Source organism: Myzus persicae, unplaced genomic scaffold, assembly GCF_001856785.1.
Source record: "Myzus persicae strain clone G006 unplaced genomic scaffold, MPER_G0061.0, whole genome shotgun sequence".
Lineage (NCBI taxonomy): Eukaryota > Metazoa > Arthropoda > Insecta > Hemiptera > Aphididae > Myzus > Myzus persicae.
In genome coordinates, this window is record NW_019104338.1 from 6,865 (window position 1) to 27,466 (window position 20,602).

Genomic DNA, 20,602 nt, shown 5'->3' on the forward strand with positions numbered 1-20,602 from the left:
TTGTGTTCTGTGTACTATGCCACAGTCCGAAGAAAACTTGTTTTCTGGGCATTTCCACGTGATACTATCACAGAGGAACGGCTTTGTCGATGACATAGTGTGAAATAGTGATGCGCAGAATCTTTGAGTTCTCTCGCCGGACGGAGTGTAAGTAAACTTATCACATTTTTACTAATTATTTACAGTTATCTTTTGTAATTTTCAGCTCAAAGGATTAGGATATGGTAATAACGGATAAAGTAATTTATATAGTTTTATGAATTAAATACAATCAAATTTTTAAAAAAAAAAAAAAACGGATATTCAATTTATTTTGCAATGTCAATACACATATTACAATGTACTGTTTGGGCTATGGCATGTTTGAGTTTGAGATAATGGACATGGTGAATTAACAGTTCTGAAACAAAACAATAAAAAGTTGATAAATATAATTTAATGTTATAGTGATAAACAATAATAATATACTTTTTACAGTTGTTATCGTTCGAGCAATTTAATAGTATGCATTATATATTTTCGAATTCGATTAGCTAACGTTATTATAATATTTTATTGAAATTGAAAATTTTTAATTGCATTCATAATGATATTATTTTTTTAAAACAGTTTGTATACCTAGGCTATTAGGTAAAAATTGTAGAAAAGCACATATTTTAAATTTATATTCTGTAGAATAAAATAATTTGTCTAAGTCACATAAAATAATAATAAAAAAAGTTGATAGTATAAAGCATTTATCGTTTTAAATAATACGTTCATGAATTAATGGAAATGATAACCATACATTAAACATAACAGTTTAAATTAAAAATCGATGTCAGATTGATTGAATTCAAACAACATCTGTAGCTGAATTTGCGGATGATAAGGCAATTATATCAGTACACAAAGACCCTCACATTGCTTCTTTAAACCTTCAAAACCACCTAGACCTAATGTCTGTCTGGTATGATAAATGGCGAGTTAAAGTTAACCAATCAAAATCCATTCATACTACATTCACTCTTCGTCTCCCTCCCTGCCCAGAAGTCTTTCTTAATAACATACCAATCCCTTCATCCCAATCGGTTAAGTACTTAGGCCTAATCTTTGACCGTCGCCTGACCTGGGGACCTCATATCAAAGCTAAAAAACTCGCCCTAAATGAACGACTACGCTCAGTTAAATCACTAATATCTAACAAGCACACTAAATTAAACACCAAACTCCTCATATATAAATCATTAATCAAGCCCATGTGGACTTATGGCCTACAATTATGGGGCAATGCAAAAGTAACTAATGTAAATAAAATCCAAACCGTTCAAAATAAAATTTTAAGATTAATCACTAAAGCCCCACCATATGTCTCCAACTACTCTCTGCACACAGATCTAAACATAAAAACTGTTCATGCTGAAGCCATAATATACTACAAAAGATTTCACAACAGACTTCCACATCATCCTAATCCCCTTATATCCAATTTAGCTTCTCGCACAATTCCAGGCAACCCAACACGTCGACTAAAAAGAAATTGGTGTCGTGACTTACTAAATGAATAATCCAAATAATTAAAAATTAATAAAAAAAAANGATTTCATGTACAAAATATTATATCACATATTCTTATTGTGCCTAACGGGTACAGATTGTATATATCTTATTAAAAATAAAAAAAAAAAAAAAAAAAAAGATTGATTGAATTAATAAAAAAAATCGTGAAAAAATTTTATGAGTATTTAGTATTGTTTAATTATTACAATAAAAAAAATTGTCTATATTTGTATGGTGCACTCGATATAAAAATGAATCGGCTGTAATTATTTAATTTATTTAATTCATCTACCTTGTCAAAAATTAAATAAATATACCAGCATTGGTAAGCATAGAAGAAGAAAATAAAATCGAAACCCAACTAATCTATTATCCAAAATTAAAAAAAATCTCATAATTATTAACTCACCATCAATTGGCTGGTGGCTGGGGTGGCTTTGGCGACCGATTTGATGGCCTTGGCAGATTGGACTTGTCCAACGACAACGATGTTCATGGTTACTTTTTCAGCGCCCATTTTTGATTTTTGGTTGGTTTTTGTTGAACAAAGTGAAAACTGTAAAAACAAATTTTACATTTAGTTAATATTTGGAAGCAAACGCAATATTGTTATTTCGTACTTACCAATGAATAAAATTGCACAAAAATGTGTTATGCTGGACTCAAGCACTGAGACGCCTTTTTATACACTCTCGATTGCCGCCGAAAGTGGGACGATAAGGTGGCGTGATCGTATTATAACAGTGCTCGCTTTTAGTGATTGGCTGATAATTCGGTTGCGATAAACGTGCGAGAGCGTATTTTGTACTAAAATATTACTATTAAACGTTTCTAGGCGAATACCTCGACTTATAACTTTTTTTTGGTAATCAAGGCTAACAAACAATTATTGTGTTAACGAAAGTATGTAGAAAATCGGGCATGCTCTGCTGTACATCATGGGTGTCTAGATTGTCACTGCAATGGGTGTGTTAAATTTGAATTCAATAAACAAATTGTACACGAAAAACGATTCTAAGCAAAGACGGCTAGCTTCATTCTATAATATTTTTATTTTTATTTTAATTAGGTTTCAATATACAAGTTACTATAACTAGACAATCACATAACACAGTATACAATAATATAGACTAAAAATTCAATGAGTAAATCGTATAATATAATTGTGTAATTTATTTTACTAAGCACTAGTGCTCCAGAAGGTTAAATTTATTTTTGCCAAAATGTCATTGTGCGTATGCTATACACAATATAATAACGTACTCTAAATGTCTCAAAAACCCACGAATAATATATTTTTATTACAACAAAATAACTAAAACCTTTACTCTTGGTTTTAATATGCATTGTCGTCCAAATTTGAACTTAAAATGTCTGTAAAAAAAAAAAAATGTGTTTATATATATTTTAGTTATTGTATTAAATATTATTTATAAGAATCTTTGTTTTAAATATTCAATTCATTGCTATAAAAATTGATTGTTTTATAACTACCCAATATTTTGATAATTTTCGAGATTTTGATAAATGTTGACAACATTATCTTAACTTAAAATACCTACTTATAAAAAAACCGTGCATGCAGATATTTATCAATTGCTGTATTAAAAACGTATGATGAACCTCGTACTATATTTTCAAGATTTTTGAACCAATTAATACAATTTTATCGACATTTATAGAATAAAAAACTAAAAAAAATGAAAATTGAAAATGTCTATAAAGAACTCAAAACGAGTCGAAATATTTTGAAAATTTTACTGTGTATAGAAAATGATAAAATTATCATTTGACTTAAATTTAAAGTACCTATGGTCAATAGTTTTTTGAATAACAACCAAATAAGAAAAATGGTTTTATAAGAATTTGTTAATTTACTGGTCAATATCCAATGTCAAACTCAAAAACACCCATAAAAATGAATTTGGCTTTCTTTTTAACATTTTTTTTATGTCAAACGTAAGAAAACTTATGAAGAATCTTATATGATTATTTCAAATCTCATATATACACAGACAATTTTCATGAATTTCTAATTCCAAACAATTTGCCAATTTTAGAGATTTTGATGAATTTTGTCAACATTTTTACTTCAGGCATTCATAAAAAATTATTATAAATTTATGTTAAACATTTTTTTAACAATTTCTAGTAACAGCAACTAACGAGGAACGTTGTTTTTTATTTTTAAGTTTTTTGACGGTGCAAAAAAATGTTTATACAGAATAGTTTACAAAAACCAAAAAAACTCTAATTTTTTTTATGCCTATAAATAGCTCAAAAAGAATCGCAATATTTCGAAAATGTTATGGTGCATAGGAATTGCGAATACAAACATTAAGTGAACATTTTATGTATGTTAAAATTATTTTTATAATAGGAGAAACAATAAAGACCAAAATCGTTTTTGTCAAAAACTGTTTTTGCTTAAAAACCTCAATTTCTCCTTAATTTTTTTTAACGTTTTCACAGCGCTTATGAAAAAAGAGAATTTTAAATGCTAACCTCCCAAATTCATACCTATTGCTAACTAGAATCACTTTTCCACTGGAAAATATATTGAAGTTAACTAACTTTCAACATTATTTCGACTACTTATCGTGTGAAATGTACCCGGACCACAAAAAAAATTTATTTAAGACACTCACATCATTGTAAAATTAATAAATTTATCACTAAGAAGAATCTAAATATATATTGAAATTTTGAATCGCATAAAGATGTGTAAAATACCTAACGAAAAATAACAAAATATATAAATCGAAATTGAGCAACAATAAAGAAAGAATACAATTATAAAATCAATACTTTTAAAAAAAAATTAAATCAGAAATATCAAACATCGATAAGCGAAATTGAAATCTAATAGTAAATTATTAAATAATACAATACAACATTTGAATATATGTAAAACTTTAGCAAGAGAATAAATTAGTAATTTTACCACTATTTTTTCCACGTCAAATGATCACTGATTATTCTTTAATCATATTATTATTTTATTCTACTTTTGTAATTTTATACAGGGTTATTTACCAACTATGTTCTATGATTTTTGAATTTTAGAGGACTGTACCTGACTTTATTTAAAGATACCATTTTCAAAAACGTAAATATTTGTACTATCTCAGCCGTAAACTGTGCTCATGTATAAACTTCTTTTATTTACGAACCAAAATTTTGTACTTTACAAGATTAAGAACAATATAAAATATAATGAAGTGCATACTATAAACACTAATGGCCAAGTTGTAAAATCAAAAATATACCGTACGAAAATAAATTAACGACAATTTGATAACCATGCCATTTTGAACGTGTGTTTATTACAGTGTATTTCAATTGTATTATAATTAATTATTTTGTGAGGTAATCCTGGTGATAATTTACAATATGATGTGGAACCACATTAAACATTTTAAAATTTTAATTTAACGGAATGCGAACTCCGTAAGCTATATGCTGCAGGTTAGATATTTATTTAATGTTTTGTAAATAAACAATTATCATAATATTACAATGATCACGCCATGGCCGGCGCCCCACTTTTATACGATCGGCGGGAGTGTATATAAAGGTGTCTGAGATCTAGAATCCGGCATAACACATCCTTTTGTGCAGATCTATTCTTTGGTAAGTACGAAACGATATTAATTGTTATTTTATTTTGATTTTGAATTAATAATGATTTTTTTTTTCCATTTACAGTTTTCACTTTAATCCTCAAAACCAACCACCAAAAACCAAAAATGGGCGCAGAAAAAGTATCCATGAACATCGTCGTTGTCGGACAAGTCCAATCTGCCAAGGCCATCAAATCGGTCGCCAAAGCCACCCCAGCCACCAGCCAATTGATGGTGAGTTAAATAAATTTAAGACTTCATTAAATTTTAAAACCGAAACATTTATATAAAATAATATAATCACAACAATTATTCATACCAACTATACAAATATAATATGTTTTGCTTGAATCTGACGAATGGCTTACGTTGTTTTACGTTTATTATTAATTTTAATTTAATTGATTTAATTTTCAAAGAAAACCGTAATATAACGTTTTGAAAAACAATTTTTCCACCTAAAAATCTCTTCCCAATACCAAACAATTTAACTTGCAATAACATACAACGTTTAAGTATTTAAATTCAATGGTTAAACTAATAAACTTAATATAAATTATGTGATTCCAGATTATAATTAAGATGTAACTTACATTATTTTGCTTAAAAAATATTAAACTAACAATGGTAAACGATGTCAATAATATTATTATGAACGGTTTCATGTTAACTTGTCATAATACTAATGGCAATTTTTGTACACATTTTTCCTTTTATTAAATTAGCATAGTATTATGTTTACCCAACATGATTTTAATCGTTTATACTCTTCAAAAATATTATTTTATAGGTTAGACTAGTTAATGTTTTATAAAAATATATAGATTAATATAAACGTTTTTTTTGTTGTTGTTGTTGTTGTTGCATTTAAAAACATAATAATAGTTGTTTAATTAATACGAAATCTTCTTTATAGGTAGTAAAAAAATATGCTCTCATAATCTTTTTTACTGTATTATGATTTATGATATTAGAATTCATGGTATATTATTTTTATCAATCAAATATACATTTTGATTTACTTTTTTTGTTTTTGTTTCAGAACTGTTAATTATGTAGTCGATACATTGCAAAACTCAAAACTGCCATAGCCCAAACAGTACAATAATATGTAATTCATATCTGTATTGACACTGCAAAATAAATCAGACACTTCCGAAAAACATAACTATTTGGTGTATTTTTTTTTAAACTTTACCTTATCCACTGTCCATAATACAGATTCACGATTTTTTTATCATTATTGGCGATATCACGAATAACACCATTCATTTTAAATACTTTTTATAGTTTTATATCATGGTAATATGATTATAGTACTTGCATAACAAGTACCAATGATAACATACTGCTGGATAAAATTATATTTTAATAATTTAATACTATCATAGGTATATTATCATAATAATATAATATAAATAGTCTTTAAAAAAGGGTTCATGGATTAATTACAGATAAATAGTAATTTTAGATATTTAAAAGTGTGTTCAACCAAGTTGTGAACATTTAATAGTAAGTAGTTCAATTATATGTTATCTGTTGGTTGATAGTAGAATAATCAGACATTAACTAACAAACTATTAGTAATAATCGTTCACTGGCCCTGATGAACACTTTTTGAATACTTCTATTTATAACAATATAACAGTACAATAGAGTGGTAGAATGTTATTGACTTTTAAGTCGATATACCGGCTTACCATTGAATTATGTGAATAGGTTGGGTCTAAAGTATACCATTCTATACAATTAATAAAAATGTTTTGAAAATGTCTTTATATGTAGAAAATATAATAATGTACTTGAAAGTTTCAAATCCTCACAAAAAATACTTTTAAATTATAACAAAGTAACAAAAATCGTTTTTTTCGTTTAAATATGAAATTAGAACTTAAATATCCATAAAAGAAAAATTGTGTTTATGTATATTTTTATATTTTTTGGTTCCATTCTGTTATATTTGTGAGGAATAAACTATATTTCAAGCCGAAGCTTTTACAATTGAAAATGTTTACAGTTTTCACAATAAAATAACTTAAATATAGTTTCCAAACTTTTTGACTGTGCGAAAATTTTTATCACGATATTTATGGGAATAAATCGAAAATGTTTATATTAAATAGCTTCAAAAAGAGTCAAAATGTTTTGAAAACTTTAATATGTATAAAAAAACTGATGTAAACATTTGATGAATATTTCAAGTATTTACGATCATTCATTTTTTAAATATTACAACAAAATAAGAACATACATTTTTTCAAAAACCATTTTTGCATAAAAATGTTATGTTTATCTATATTTTTTTTTTTTTTTTAAGTACTCGGAACTTTTTATTTTTGATCTCTTAAATTTCCATTTATAGATGCGCTTTTCTGCCATAAAAGATATTTTAAGTTTGGAGAACAAAAAATTAAGCTTGATCATTTTAAAATCAATACAATTAATCATAAGCTCAAAATCTAATACCTCAATAAAGATTTTTATATTTTTTTTGATTTTTGGAAAACACTTTTTTAACGATTTCGTTTTAACAACTTGTTCATTACACTTAAATTATTCAAATTATACATTCGCTTAACAGTTATAATAACAATGAGTGTTTTATTCACAGTTTATCTTAATTCTTTAACCTTATCGTTTATTTAAGTGGGTACCTATAGTTTATCTACGTAACGAAATTGTTTGTTTTTTTTTATTGTCCTAAATTCTATTATAAACGGCTAAAGCTTATCGGTAAAATGTAATACGTAGCTTAACTTAAAATTAAAGATTATGAACAAAAACGATCGTACACATAAACCTATGGAATTTAAACAATTCTTAAACATTTTTTCATAAGTCACACCATTGGTTATAAATAGTACTAAAATCAATAAGCACTGCGTATTATTTTACTGATGGGCAAGGTTAAATCAGTTAATTAAATTAGTTGAAATACATTAAAACTTTCGTCCTTTGAAGGTGATCACTGATTATAATATTAGGTATGCAGTAGCACGTCGTAATCTCTGTTTTGTTTGCAAACAAAAATAAAAAACAAATTTTTTATTATAATAATACGATCACGCCACATTGTGCCGCTCCACTTATATTGAATTTAATATTAATGATACTTTGTACGAAAAAGTTTCGTTTAAGGCTTCGTCTCAGGCTATAAACATAATTATTATTCGAGCACAGTGCAAATATATTTCACTTAACTAAGCCCCCCTACTTATTTGTAATAGCAATCGCTAGTGAATCGATGACATTCGGAAACTTCGTCTCAGCACGTCACTTTTTTTTTCGTTCAAATCTATTTTTTGGCAAACAAAACGGGAATTCGAGATAAATACAAAATTTTGTTGGGGGAACAAAGTCTGCATTTGCCCCCGGCTGATTTGCAAGAGCAGTCCAAGTTTTCGGACGATTGTTGCAGGCGAAATGACAATTGATTTTCCTAATTTTGAGGAAATATAATATTATTGCGTAAGCACTAGAAAACTATTGTCCCGACAATAATTAATATTTTTAGTTTTAAATATATAGACGTGGAAATACTGAAAACGAAACGATCACACTTCAATTCATCCATGATCTCGAATACAACCCTATAATACCTATATGGACTTAATTAAAATTACTCGATTTTTCGATATCGTTTTAGCAGTCATGTTTATGTTTTCATATTAAAATGTGCAGTTTGACCTCTCTAGAAAAATATAAAATGACGCAATTCACTAGGTATAGAAATCATAATTATTATTTAGCTCTCCTTTGCGTTTATTTTGCTGTACAATGAAGCTATTTTTTCCTCAGAAACGTATAAATAGTTAATGTAAGATGGAAAAAAAGACCGTACAAATATAAATGCAAATTGACTGGGTAGCGAAATTATGTTTTTTTTTTTTATACTGATTAATATAATAGTTTATTGTAAAGAATTAAATTTGACTTGATCGATTACAAATTGTTCTGTCCAGAACTATTATACAGTGTTACTGCTTAACTATACATTTTATACACACCACACTATTAATTGTCAGTACTCTAAGTACTCCTACATAGATCCTTTAGTGCCTTAGTTTGTACTTCTCGATAAAGATAATAAATATTATCATAAACCAATTTGCAACTCCTGATTATTCACGAGACTATAATAATTGACTCTGGAACCACGTCTCGTGTGTTTGGGTAGATAGCAATAATCACGCTCTCACCTAGTTAATGTCAGCTGTAAGACCAGACAAAACTGCGTGCGCACTGAAAAACGATTTATTGAAGTATTCTCATTTCCGAAAATTATAACTGTTCTTGTTTAGGACGTCAAAATCATTATTTAACAGTCCCAAAGACTTCCACCATATATATTTATTTAGTAAGTATACAATTTAGGTAGTACATTTGTGAAGTAGAGAAAATAAAATGAAAGACAGGATGTGGCAAAACAAACAGTGTTGTTTTGAAAGACTGGTACTTCTGTGTGTCGGTGGTGAGGAACCAGGGAAGGGTCTCGCTGTGTCGGACGAGTATAAAAAACTTCAGGAATAGTAAAATAATGAATTCTAAATAAAACACTATTTATTTGCTGAATATATTGAAAATGAGTCTTCTCGGTAAACGGTTTGGAGCAGAACTATAATTTATTGTAATGGTAAATATAGCAATATGAAAATTATTTTAAATATGTGAATTATACGGCAAACGTTTGTGATATTTGTACATTAAACTTTGTTTTAAATATTTTTTATACATTGTATAACAATCAGTTATTTCCAAATACTTGAATCGCGTCATTCATAATATCAAATATGAATAGAATTCGATTAATCAGTTAATATATTATAATATGTATCCTTAAAATGTTAGTGAACATTGTACGTCTTTGCAGTTGTAATGTTATCATATATGAAAATGTTTAAATCGCAATGGGTACAGAATACAGATGAATGCTAAATCAGAGCAAAATTCGCAAAACTTGTAAAACGTTTTAACTATAAATAACATTAAACGAATTTGTTTTCTTCAGGTGCAAACCCTGGAACAGATGTAGGCATGAGGTCAAGGTATGGATGAATAAAAAATATATAAGTGAATATCGGATGTGGCTGTTTTATTTCATGGCGTCAAATCAATAAGATTTACATAATATTGTATTGTTTGGTCTATGGCATTTTTGAGTTTGTGATGGATGAACTACGTGAATTAACAGTTCTGAAACAAAATATAAATGTACAAATCAATAAAAATGTTCAAAAATCCTTAGCTAAAAAAAATGTGCATTAAACGTTTATGATATTTTTAATTTGATATTACATTCTAACCTTTTTTGTAATGAAAATAAATATAAACAATTTTAGTGAAAATGTAATTATGTTCGTTTAAAAAAATTAAAATATGTTCACAAGAAAACAATATTAGTTTGTAATTAACAAAGATAAAAATAACAAGAGAATAAATAACAAAGATTTAAAACTAATTGTTTAATATTTTGTACCAATTAATTAAATTTCTCATTTAAAAAATGTTTAATTTAAATAACTAATCTTTAAACGATTTCTGTATAGTAACTTTTAAAATATGTATTTAATGTACAAGAGTGGCCCCAGGTATCTTAATTTCACGTTTTACAATGCAAATTAATTAATGAGAGTTTGGAAAATATTCGACGACGAAGTAAATAAAACTAAAAAAATAATTAAAAAGAGACTCACAATAAATAGTTATTAATTTATGTAAAATGGAGTAACTTTGATAATTTAACGGTACCTACTTTTAAATATTGTTTTTTTTTTAAATTAATGTATAAGTGGTATAAGGTATGAATATAATCAAATATACTAGCGAAAACAAAATAATTATTATTGTTGAAGGGAATCATGAAATAAACAAAAAAATATTTATGAAAGTACTAAAGAAATTTAACAAATTGGTATGTGATGGCATATGAGGGAAATAAACGAACTTAATACCATTGTATGTATAAAATAAACATAAAATAATTGTATTTATATTTCAAAAAGGCTTTTGATCAAAACGTTTTAATGAAAATTGAACTGAATCAAATTGTATTTTAAAACTATACACATATAATATACAATATATATGTTATACGAAGAGCATTTATGCACTCACCATCAATTGGCTGGTGGCTGGGGCGGCCTTGGCGACGGTCTTGACTGCTTTGGCAGATTGGACTTGTCCGACGACAACGATGTTCATGGATACCTTTTCTGCGCCCATTTTTGATTTGTTGGTTGGTTTTTGAGTGTTGAGTGAAAACTGAAAGCGGAAAAAAAAATTGTAATTCGTTTGAAATCAAAATTGAAATATTACTGTGTCATTTTTTACTCACCAAAGAATATATCTGCACAAAAATATGTGTTATGCCGGAATCGTGAACACGTACACCTTTATATACCTACGCACTCGTCGTCGGCCGCTTGCAAGTGGGGAAGCAAAGTGGCGTGATCGTGAAAGATCGTGGTGCTTGTTTGTTGGCCAATCATAATGAAAAACAAATCAAACGTGTGATGTGCATAGCTTTGGAATGTCGAGATAATAATATATGAACAATTGATTAAAAGTCGTTTTATACTTTACTACTTGTTCTATGCTATTGATCGTTTAAAAACGAATTTATTCAAATTAATATTTTGGTCGTTTTTAAGTGTGAAATGTGTAACATGAACAAATTTCATAATACAGTCGAGCCAGGCTAAGTTTAAGGCAGATAGAAAAAAGAGATATGTGTATTTCGAGAGGCCTAACGCGAATTTGACCTAACCTAACCTCGATGAAAGTAAAAAAAAAACCTTGTTGTCAAGGTTTTCGAGCCATCGAGGTTTGAGTTATTGCGATTCGCTTGTACTTGGATTGAGTGTATTTCGAGTATAACAAGGTATAGATTAAATTTAATATTACATCCGTTTTCGAAATTCCGTAAAACCTTTTTCAATCATTATTATTTATTAGTATATATATATATATTTTTTAATACGGTTCAACTCAGTTAAAAATTAACGAATGTAGACGTTATCACACAGAATTGATGATAACGTAGTGACGAGCCAGTTTCATATATTTGCTACAACTGTTTAAATTAAAGCCACCATTTAATAATTTTCGAGTTTTTCTCCCTGCTTGCCTGCTATGTAGTGAACTTATTTAATATTTCTTTAAAAATATTAAAAAATTTAACTAATTATTATTACTTTTTCTATTCTCAACCAATAATAGTCAGTGTGTTAATGTATGTAATATGTACCTCCATTTAAAAACCAAACGATTATAATTATTGATCATATTATTATCTACTCATATAAATAATATTGTATACTTTTATGTATGCCCCAAAAATACCGTCAGTCCAGTATCATCCTTAGTATCAGTTGTATTACTGTAATAATTACGAAAATTTAAATTAAATGACATCGACCTCAAATTTTTTTTTAAAATACTTGTTCATAAAAATAATCTGCGAGATTGGTTAAATCCCGTGATTTGTTTTTTAATTGTTATTTTCACTAAGTCAACTACTTGATTTACTTTAACTTGTTTGATTTTCACTTAATTTTCTTTTACATTTTTTGTTTAAAAATATGATCAAGAAAATATTGAATTTAAAAAAATGTAGTTGCATAAAAATGAATGATTGAAACAAAAAGTATTTATAATGCCGTTTGATTAGAATTTCCATCCTTATAACTAGGGTCCTTATTGAAGGTAAATGCCTTTTTTTTTTAATAACAATAGAAAAATAATTTTTAAATTACAAGGTGTTTCATTTAATTTCTCAGATAATTGGTGAACATTTTTTTTGTATTTATTTGTCTTTTTTCATTTTTTGATTTGTATGTGTTTAACTATCAATTATTGACCTGATAGTTTTCTATACATATCAATGGAACAAATCAATAAGAGCTTGTAAAGACGACATCTTGTCGATGTTATGCTTAAAACAAGTTTCGATGGGATTTATTATCATCGATAGGTATTGATAAAGTATTTGATAAGGCATGTTAATTTATCGTTTTCGAAAAGTATGCACACCTATTTATAGATTATTTTTTTTATTACTACAAACTAATTAAATCAATTTGCAATTTTTTAATAAAGGTTGTAATTGCTTTTTTATATGAATAATCAATAAAATGCTTTTTTTGATTATATTATATTTTTTGTTCACAGATGGTTGTCATTGGTTACATTACGTTATACGTTATAATACAAATAGTATAAATAGGTAGTTTTTTGTTTGAAAATTAATTTAAATACTTTAATTATGTAGCAAACGTTTGATATATTTATTCATAACAGTTTATTTTTAAATGCAATGTTTTTTTACGCGTTGTAGAACAATAAATGATTGCAAAAAATCCCTCATTCATATTTTAATATTCAACTACTTCGTCAATGTATTATAATATTTATTCCCAACATTTTCCTTAAAATTGTACGTCTTTGTGGTAACTATATTATTATACATCACTGAAGTATCATAAAGATTTTAATTTTCATCATTCAAAACCAAAATGAAAATAATACCGATTAGGTTCAATATCATTTTTCATAAGAACACAACAATTGAAGTAGTTGAAACAGATTTCATTTTATTTGATCTTTATTCCTACCAAAAAGTAATATCACAGAAAGACAAACAAACAAATCAGTTTATTTCAGTTTATATTGATGTAAAATAATCAATGTTAAATAATATTTTAAATAACATTGTAAAGTATAAGTGTATAACTGTAAATACGTATTGTTGAAATAATTGGTTTCTTTAAGTTGAAGCGAAATACATTTATGGTCTCGGATATCACGTTTTGCATTTGATGTTCGTGATTTACGTTATTATGTTTACTAAAATTAATTCACTGTTGAATAATATAAGATAATATAGTTACTCATATTTTCAAGAGCATCAGCACAATATTGAATATACAATATTTCTGTATCACTAAATAATACGTAAACATATATACAATATTATCTGTACCTTTTACAATTATTTAGGCACAACACTATTGAATGATTGTTAATATAACAATTAATTACTGATATGGATATCAGAAATTCGTAAAAGATAGGCACGAGGTTCAAGTATAAATAGAAAAAAATCATAGTTCAATTCCGGAAGAGGCTGTTTTATTTCATGGTTTACATATCAATTTGAATCATTTATTGAATTATTTGGGCTATGGCATGTTTGAGTTTGAGATGGAGCTCATGGATGAATTACATGAATTAACAGTTCTGAAACAAAACAAAAAATACATACAAATCAATAACAAAGTTAAAAAACATGCACCATAATGTTTATAATAATTTTAATTCGATATCACGATCTAATATTTCAGTAATGAAAATAATAAAATAGCGGAATCATCATAACGGAATCGATGTAATTTATTGTTCAATTTAAACACTTGAAATTTGATGTAGTACAATATATATTAATGTAGGCACACGGTAAAACAAAATTCGTAATATTTAAATCATAATTTATTTACAATACACGGAAGATTGAAAAATAATAATTTTTGATTTTGACGTTTTGAACTCGTGATTAATTTAAGTTACTAATCTTTAGAAAGGTTTCTATAATGTTCATTCTTGAATATATATTAACTATATTATAAGGGACTATTTTAAAGTATTTAAAAAATGCTTGGCTCACAATAAATAGTGTTTACTTAACAATAGTAGTTATATATTGTTTTATTTTTTTAAATTCGATTCATTCTATAAGTGTTACAGATTAGAAAATAATCAAATATAATACACATTTGAATCATATTAATCCAAATTGTAAAAATGTCATACATCAATTTAAAACTTTGCACAGTGTATTTATTTACCTACTTTGTTTACATTATCAAAAATAAAATGAAATTAAAACTAAATGACAGTTCTGGTTGGTAAAAATATCTATATCTATCTTTCTACTATAGAAAATTTGAAAAAATCAAAACATTTTTAACTCACCATCAATTGGCTGGTGGCTGGGGTGGCTTTGGCGACCGATTTGATGGCCTTGGCAGATTGGACTTGTCCGACGACAACGATGTTCATGGATACTTTTTCAGCGCCCATTTTTGGTTTTTGGTTGGTTTTTGAGGATTAAAGTGAAAACTGTAAATGGAAATAAAATTTTTATAAATTATAAATCTAAATAAAACTTATATCATCGATTTGTACTTACCAATGAATATATCTGCACAAAAAGATGTGTTATGCCTTAATCAAGATCACGCACGCCTTTATATACACTCGCCCGGCGGCTGAAAATGGAAAGGTGGTGTGGCGTGATCATTGCAATATTTACTATGAAGATTGCTTGTTTATCAATAATGTAAAACATATTATCAGTTATGTAATGTGCATAGCTTCCGAATTTTATGATATCGGAAAAAAAATTGTATACTCGGTCGTTTACCAAGCATGCTGTCACCCATTTTTTTCGTTTGATAAAGTATTTGTTCAAATTAATATTTTTTATTTTTTTTATTTTTTTATATTTTATTTTTTTTTTTTTTGTAGCCATACATAACTGGACATTATTTTTAAACATTTGGATTTAATTTTATTCGAGTTTAACACGATTTCGTATATTAAATATTACATATATTTTATTATATCAATAAATTAAATTATTTATATAAAAATAATATATTTATTATTTAGACTTATTAATTATGCTTATATTACATCTATTTTTTAAGTACTATAAGTATTATATTAAGTACAATGTACATGTATTTTAAAAACTCTTAAAATACTCGGTCGAATAACATTTTGAAAAATAAAAATTGAGTTATAAATAGCATATTTGAATATATTTAAAAAAAACTCAGAAACTCAATTATTAAATTTTAAAATGTCATAATATTCTTGGGTGTAAAATATTGTGTTGCTCACTAATTGAAATATCCCCTAACTTTCGCTCATTAACACAATAACAATGTAGTACTCTCCATTTTATTGGTAAAATATTGGTAAGACAAGGAAACAACAAAACAAATATGCTGTACTTGAATTGCCTATCCATATCGCCGTGTTAATTAAAATAATTTTTCTATTAAATAATAAAAGTATAATAATAATAGGCTTCAAAACACAGTTTTCGAGTCGTGGTATTCCCATTATAATGCATCAATGCCCTCCACGAGTTGTAAAGAATATATCTACTATGAAATATTAGTATAATCAAACAGAAAACAGTAAATAATAAAACAAAATATTAAATAATATACAATATTATATTATATTTATTGTATATATATAATAATATGATGTAATAACTGTAAATTGGATGTTTCATATTAAATTGTCTGGTTGGTAAAAATTGAACCTTCATTTGAAACGTCTGAACTAACACCTCTGATAATTATCATCAGTTTTTATGAATTATTTTTTATTAGAAAATTCGTATGTCATATTGAGCACATTTTTCGATAATCATCTATCCATGAAAAATTGATATGCTTGAATAGGGCAGGGTGCTAATGGAAAATAAAAATAAATTGTACTTCATTATTGAATTTTCTCAAATGATATAGTATGACGTGTTATAGGGCCGGTCATATGGTTGATAATTGAATTCCCATTATTTGAAGAAAAAAAAAGATATAGTTGTCATTAACATTTACAACTATTTTAAAAGTTTGTAATTAATTGTATTGATATGATTTATAATATATTGTTTGTTGCTCTTTCATCAATCCTTTTCCACACTTTTAGCAAATGCATGTTAAATCTATAATTTTAAAACAACTATAGACGATTAAATATATATTGTAAGTAGGTAGTTAACAGTTGATATTATTAAAAAAAAAAAAATAATAATAATAAAAGGTATTATTGTTTTTTCTTTTTTGAGTTATTTATTACTACGTTTGAACCACCTATACGTAAGTCGTAAGTCAATTTAATACATTTTGTAAGTTGTAGCTAGGTAATTGACTAGGTGCTCATTCAACATTTGATTTTTCTGCATAATCAGTAAAATATTCGACTTCGGAACAAGAAAATAAGACATTAAAAATAGTTAAATATAATAATAACCTATAACAAACATTTTTTAAAATCCTTTTCGAGATATTATTCAGTATTTACTGTCAATAGAACAACTACTACTACTGTTACTCTGTGTTATTATAATATGAACATACTAATTTTAACTGCATAGGTACGATAGGTAATTATGTTAACTTTTGTCACTTCGTTATACACAAAGAACCCAAAATTAGATGCATGAAAATTAGGGCCAGACTTTACCGTTATTTGCAAATGCATAACTTTAAGTATAAGATTTAAAACAATTTAGTATAATAACACACAGCTGTAAGTTGGTTCAAAGTATAGGTCTGCTGCGTGGCGTGATGTATATTATTATATAATATTTCTACAATTATAATTATTGTTATCTACCATGATAACTAGTATTTGTTTCTATGATTTTGTTTTTTATTCGTCGTGAAAACCATTGGTTTTAGCTTCAACAACAACCAGGTCATTTGCCATACATTGATAAACGTACTTTTTTAATTAAATAATTAAGGTCAATTACATAGTTGCCTTACATGGTTACAAAATACAATCTATTTTCATAATTTATGAATAAAAATATTTATACGTATTTAAAACAATATGAATGGATTTTTGTGTGCTATAATAGTATTGTAATAACTGTTATAATAAAATAATAACAATTTTATTCAAAAGGCGTTTCTTAAGAGTTTTATAATAAAATATGAGTTATGATTACCCGTCATAAACACAGGTGTTAAATATAAAATTAATTTAGACATTTCAAAATTGTTTTTAATTCATCAACACCAAATAGCATATTACATACAGGCTATAATTATTGTGTGTTCTCTGCTGTCTACAGCATAATAATTAAAGATCTATTTTAACAATCTAAAATTTTGCTTACTAAATATTAAGCGCTAAAAATCAAATCAAAATGTTTCACTTATTATTAAGTATAATTTTGATATTGCATTTGCATGTTTTTACATTAGACGACGTAGTTGGTTCATTTTAAATTTAGGTCCTTACACATTTAAATTAATATGAAACATTTGCACGATTCCCTAAACTTTACGTTTACGTCTAAAATAATTTTACAATACAATATAGAGGTACCTACTAATTATAAAAACAGAGAGTGACGAAAACGTACCATAATTGACAAAATTGTAATTATTCACTATTATTGGCATAAACTGTTCTAATGTTCTGAATAGGTCTTATTCTGTATACCTACCATTATATTGATTAACAAGGCTCGGATGTTTATGACTTATCATATTTTTCTGGAGTGTGATATAAATTTGATTTTTGAAGTTTGTATTACAAATAGACATACTTGTTTTGCATATTTTTGCATATTTGACATTTTTGAGCATATAAATGCATTTATTGATCATTTCTAGATTTAGTGGCATTTAGATTTACTTACAAAACACAAGTAATTCTGAATTACTATTATGGTATTATCCCATTTTTTTTAATTGTTTAAAATAGATATTATATTTAGTGCACATTTAATAGTGTTTATAATTTATTTTGAATTAATATTAACACCTTTTTTGAGTATTTTTTTTTGCATATATTTGTCAAAAAATAGGTATATTTGATATACTTAAAGGCATATATTTGCATATTTTTAAATTTTTATATGCGTATTTTAATGAAATTTTGGTCATTAACAACATCCAAACTCTATTGATAAATAAATTATTATTGAAGTAAAAGACGCCTAAAATGTACAATCACGGTCTATTATGCAAGTAGGACTGTTGTATTATACTTAGAACTTGTTTTCATGTTGATTGGCAATAATGTTTTAATTTGTTGACAAATTTGTCAGAGGGTCCTGACCAAAATACAACGGTCTATTTGGAATAAGTATGATCCGATTATCCGATTGAACATTGAAATCATTATATTTCGTACGTAACATGACGTCTTATCAATCACCTAATTTAGCGTTTTATCTAACAATAAGACAACATCTGACAATGAATCGCACCAAATTCATCGATCACGCCATTTACGCCCCCCCCCTTACACTACCTTAGACGGTCTTTTATGTGTGTATAAAAGAACGGCCGTGTGGTCAAATCCGACATAACACATTTTTTGTGCAGCTTTATTCTTTGGTAAGTACAACCTATTAAACAACACTCTTTATCCGAATAGATGTTTTTTTTAAATTCACGGCAACATATTTTGTAGGTATCTGATATTCTTTTTTTTTTGCAGTTTTCCACATAACTACTCAAAAACCAACCAAAAACCAAAAATGGGCGCTGAAAAGGTATCCATGAACATCGTTGTCGTCGGACAAGTCCAATCTGCCAAGGCCATCAAATCGGTCGCCAAAGCCACCCCAGCCACCAGCCAATTGATGGTGAGTTAATAATTATGTGATTTTTTAATTTTGAATACTACCTTATGGGATAGTATTTTTTCCAATTCATATTGTTATTGTGTTTCAATTTTGTGATTAAAATTTTGAGTTAAAGGTTTTTTGAGATCGATAAATTTTCTTAATTTTTGACAATTTAGATAAATAAAATAATTAGTCACTACATCATAAATATATATATAATTTAAAAAATAATAAATTATAAGTACTTTTTTCATTTTTTTCAACATTCTATTGTTACATTATTCATGAAATTAAATGTTGTTATTAATTAAAAAACCGTACATAAATTATAAAAAAAATTACATGAATAACGAAATCATATTATATCTAAATAAAATGAATAGTGTATACGTAAATATATATTTACCGAACATTTATGACACCATGAACTATGTCATATAAGCGGCCAAGGGGCAAGAAAAATGTCACTTTTCAAATAATAAATGTAGCTTTTTAAAATGTTAGAATTCTTATGTAAATTTTTGATTTCACTCTTCAAATATTATTTCTATTTTTAATTAATCCCCAAAAATTATTCTACTGTTAATGGTTGTACTCACTATGTTGTGGCGGCATGAATGTGTTCGCGAGCCACATGGATAAATACAATGATACCAAAAGCCAAAATGTTTATAAATACATTTTATAATTTTATCTAAGTAATATAGATAGCTAACAGCTGATAAACACATAAAATTATATATTAGAATCAACTTATAAATTAATGCCAAAAAAAAAAAAAAATATAATAATAATAATAAGTAAATTTTGGTTTTTGTTGATAAGACGTGAGCCGCAAGTTGGTCGCTACTGTTATACATCATAATATATTATTGTTGTATTAATTTACCATATGTTTTATTGTTTCAGAACTGTTAATTTTGTCAAGTCTCCATAAACCTCAAAATCAAAAATGCCATAGTCCAAAACTTCAAACAGTACATAGTAAAAATGTGTAATCATATATTTATTACGTATTGACATCGCAAAATAAATCTGTCTTTCCGTCGTTTAA

The 20,602-nt window shown here is 26.7% G+C and overlaps 5 long non-coding RNA genes across 5 annotated transcripts; 2 read left to right on the forward strand and 3 right to left on the reverse strand.

Annotated features, from left to right (window-relative positions):
• Positions 1-276: 276 nt before the first annotated feature.
• Positions 277-2,282, reverse strand: LOC111041296. The gene is made up of 3 exons (XR_002605304.1): positions 2,164-2,282; positions 1,949-2,095; positions 277-400 (listed from the first exon to the last, which is right to left on the reverse strand). It is a non-coding gene; the product is annotated as an uncharacterized LOC111041296 (long non-coding RNA).
• Positions 2,283-5,044: 2,762 nt separating this feature from the next.
• LOC111041297 lies at positions 5,045-6,330 on the forward strand. Its single transcript, XR_002605305.1, has 3 exons — positions 5,045-5,172; positions 5,248-5,396; positions 6,205-6,330. It is a non-coding gene; the product is annotated as an uncharacterized LOC111041297 (long non-coding RNA).
• A 3,903-nt stretch (positions 6,331-10,233) lies between these two features.
• Positions 10,234-11,625, reverse strand: LOC111041299. The gene is made up of 3 exons (XR_002605307.1): positions 11,497-11,625; positions 11,277-11,423; positions 10,234-10,355 (listed from the first exon to the last, which is right to left on the reverse strand). It is a non-coding gene; the product is annotated as an uncharacterized LOC111041299 (long non-coding RNA).
• Positions 11,626-14,269: 2,644 nt separating this feature from the next.
• LOC111041298 lies at positions 14,270-15,467 on the reverse strand. Its single transcript, XR_002605306.1, has 3 exons — positions 15,349-15,467; positions 15,132-15,278; positions 14,270-14,399 (listed from the first exon to the last, which is right to left on the reverse strand). It is a non-coding gene; the product is annotated as an uncharacterized LOC111041298 (long non-coding RNA).
• Positions 15,468-19,184: 3,717 nt separating this feature from the next.
• Positions 19,185-20,602, forward strand: LOC111041301. Its single transcript, XR_002605309.1, has 3 exons — positions 19,185-19,315; positions 19,419-19,566; positions 20,458-20,602. It is a non-coding gene; the product is annotated as an uncharacterized LOC111041301 (long non-coding RNA).